A 3,847-nucleotide genomic window follows, 5' to 3' on the forward strand; every position below is an offset into this window, starting at 1 on the left:
ACGCCCCTGGGTTTGGGTGAGGCCACGCGCCCCTGGGTCCAGGTGAAGCTGGATTCCGGGTTCGGGTGAGGCCATGTGCCCCTGGGTCCGGGCGAATCTGAACCCTGGGTCCGGGTGAGGCCGTGGGCCCCTGGATCCGGGTAAGGCTGGGTCCCGAGTACGGGTGAGGCCGTGAGCCCCTGGATCCGGGTGAGACCACGCGACCAGGGGTCTGAGAGAGGTAACGCGCCCCTGGGTCCGGGTGGCTTCGTGCACCTAGGTCCAGGTGAGGCCACGTGCCCCTGGGTCTGAGAGAGGCCACGCACCCCTGGGTCCGGGCGAGACCATGTGTCCCTGGATCCGGGTGAGGCCTCGTGCACCTAGGCCCGGGTGAGCCCAAGTGGCCCTGGGTCTGGGAGAGGCCAAGCGTCCCTGGGTCCGGGTGAGACCATGTGTCCCTGGATCCGGGTGAGGCCTCGTGCACCTAGGCCCGGGTGAGCCCAAGTGGCCCTGGGTCTGGGAGAGGCCAAGCGTCCCTGGGTCCGGGTGAGACCATGTGTCCCTGGATCCGGGTGAGGCCTCGTGCACCTAGGCCCGGGTGAGCCCAAGTGGCCCTGGGTCTGGGAGAGGCCAAGCGTCCCTGGGTCCGGGTGAGACCATGTGTCCCTGGATCCGGGTGAGGCCTCGTGCACCTAGGCCCGGGTGAGCCCAAGTGGCCCTGGGTCTGGGAGAGGCCAAGCGTCCCTGGGTCCGGGTGAGACCATGTGTCCCTGGATCCGGGTGAGGCCTCGTGCACCTAGGCCCGGGTGAGCCCAAGTGGCCCTGGGTCTGAGAGAGGCCAAGCGTCCCTGGGTCCGGGTGCGACCATGTGTCCCTGGATCCGGATGAGGCCTCGTGCACCTAGGCCCAGGTGAGCCCAAGTGGCCCTGGGTCTGGGAGAGGCCAAGCGTCCCTGGGTACGGGTGAAGCCAGATTCTGGGTCCGGGTGAGGCCGTGCGCCCCTGGATCCATCTGGGTGAGGCTGGGTCCCAGGCCCGGGTGAGACCACGCGCCCCTTGGGTATGGGTGAGGCCACGTGCCCCTTAGTCCGGGTGACGCCGTGCCCCTGGGTTCGGCCGAGACCAAACCAGAGGGAGTCGGACCTCCATTACCACCATTTGTCCACCATCCAGAGCTGAGGGGTCAGTGCTGACATGTACACATAAGGAACTACTGGACATTGAAATTGGGTCTCAAAAGAATTGTTGGTCCAGGGGGAAGCTCGCTACAGATTGATTCATTTGCCTGTCAGCATAACTATTATTGCTCGTCTCACATTCAGTTCTTATTAGTATATATCTAGTGACATATGATCTCGCTCATCTAGGGGAAATGATGAACAACATAGACTGAGGAACAAGAACAGAACCAGAAGCAAGGAGGCATCGATCGGACTATCGGGCCTCAGAGGGAGGATAGGGGAGGGTAGGGGGAGGGTGGGGGGAGGGGGAGAGTTCAACCAAAGGACCTGTATGCATGCATATAAGCCTATCCAACGGTTAAGTTCAACAGGGGATTGGGGCATGCGTGGGGAGAGGGGTGGGATGGGAATAGGGGGATGAGGACAAATATGTGACACCTTAATCAATAAAGAAATTAAAAAAAAAAAAAAAAAGAAAACTCAAATAGAAGTGAGAAGTCTTAGCTGAGAAGGAAAGGAATGTGAATATTAAAATAATAATAAATATATCTTATCTCTTAAGCTCACATAATTTTAATATCTTGTATGATAAAATTGCAATTAAGCATGAAGTATTTCTGCTGCAGAGTGAAGAGCAAAGAACAACACTTGTGTGATTCAGTTATGAGCCGAAAAAGCTGTTTTTATTTATGGAACACCATTGTTAGTTGAAAGAATGACTGACAGACAAACTACAGTTATTCCGGGGCATATCTGGCAGACACTTTTGAAAAAAAAAGACACTTTCAAAGTGAGTTTGTCATTTCAAGGAAAACAATGGATGATATTTGTACCAATGATAAAACTCAAGATTCTAAGCAAAAATTATTTTTTTCAAATATTCTTTCTGCTCCCTCTCCTCTTTCCTTCTAGACTTTTATTTTACAATGGCTTAGTATATTTGATAGAGTTGCACAAGGCTCTCAGGCTTTGTTCATTTCTTCATTCTTTATTTTTTTCTTTCTATTTCTCATACTGGATAATGCTTATAGACCTATCTTCAAGCTAATTAACTCTTTATTCCACTTATTTAAGTCTGCTGCTGAGCCCCTTTAGTATATTTTTCATTTTAATTACTATACATTGTAACTCAAGAGTTTCTATTTGTTTCCCTTTTTATAGTTTCTATTTCTTTACTGGTATTCTTTATATGTGAGACATTATTCCTGATGCTTTTCTCTAGTTTTTTTAGAAATGGTTTCCTTTAGTTCTTTGAACACACTAAAACAGCTGATTTAAAGATTTTGTCTAATAAGTCTAATGTGTGAGCTATCTCAGAGACAACTTCTATTGGTTGCTTTTTTTCTGTGTATGACCAATATTTTATTTATTTACATGCCTATTTTTGTTTGTTTGTTTGTTTAAAACTAGGCATTTTTAATGTTTACTGTGGTAAGTCTAGAACTCAGATTTCCCTTGTCCTCAGGATTTACTGTTGCTACTTATTGTGGTGATTTTGGTTTGTTTAGCGACTTCTCTAAACCACTTTTGTAAATTCTGTGTTCTTTGTTGTGCATGACTACTGAGACATCCATTCCACTAGCTTAATGGTCACCTAGTGCTTGATTAGAGATTTCCTAACATTCCTGGAACTACAACAAATAAAAAAGATCTCCCAGTGTTTGCAAAGAGGCTCTCTGTGTTTTAGGGCATGTCTAGCCTCAAAGTCAGCTACAAGTAAGAGCTTAGGACTTCTCGGGTAATTCTTGGGCATATTAACAGACCAGGCATGCATGTGCTATTCTAAATTCCTGGGGCTACATCAGAGTTTGTCAGTTATCCAGCCTTTCTTCCCAGGTCTTGGTCAGTGTATTATTTGCCACAACTGCTATTCATTGCCTCAAGAAACAGCCACTAAAATAGGTGCCTGTAGATTTGACACATGCCCACAGGACAGTGACTTTGTCTGGGTATATTTTCAGTTAGCCAAGATTAAGACAAGCCACTTGAGAAATTCTTCAACGGAGTCAAAAGACAGATCTATTATAGACAAGTCCTTGCAAATGAGGTTCTTCTGCTCCCTCAGGAATAGGTGTCAGTAGTGTGGGCTATAATTTTCAAGACTATTACTGAGCTGACAAGTGGGGGCTTGGACTAGGGTAAGTGAAAATAGGACCAAGACTGCTCTGCTTAATATGATTCAGCCACGTTCCCTGACTAAGTTCTGTCCACGTTGCTGCAAGATTCTAATTAGTTTTCAGATTTTCAAAAAAAGTTGATATCCCCCTAGCTGGTTTGGCTCAGTGGATAGAGTGTCAGGCTTCTGTACTGAAAGGTCCCAGGTTTGATTCCAGTCAAGGGCACATTCCCCGGCTGTGGGCTCGATCCCCAATAGGGGGCGTGCAGGAGGTAGCTGATCAATGATTCTCTCTTATCATTGATGTTTCTAGCTCTCTCTCCCTCTCCCTTCCTCTCTGAAATCAATAAAAATATATTTTTTAAAAAGTTGATACTTAAAATATTTTCCAGGTTTTTTTATTACTTTGTGGCCTTTCAGAGTTTCTTATAGCACATTTCCCCCCAAATGTATACTTTTGTGCTTTTGTGTAATTTTAACAAATACCCTTCTATTTCCAGTAGCTTCATATTAGTCATTTACATGTGTTTTTCTAGCGGGGGAGCAGGGAGGGAGGGAATGATTTTAAATGA

Source organism: Eptesicus fuscus, chromosome 15, assembly GCF_027574615.1.
Source record: "Eptesicus fuscus isolate TK198812 chromosome 15, DD_ASM_mEF_20220401, whole genome shotgun sequence".
Classification (NCBI taxonomy): domain Eukaryota; kingdom Metazoa; phylum Chordata; class Mammalia; order Chiroptera; family Vespertilionidae; genus Eptesicus; species Eptesicus fuscus.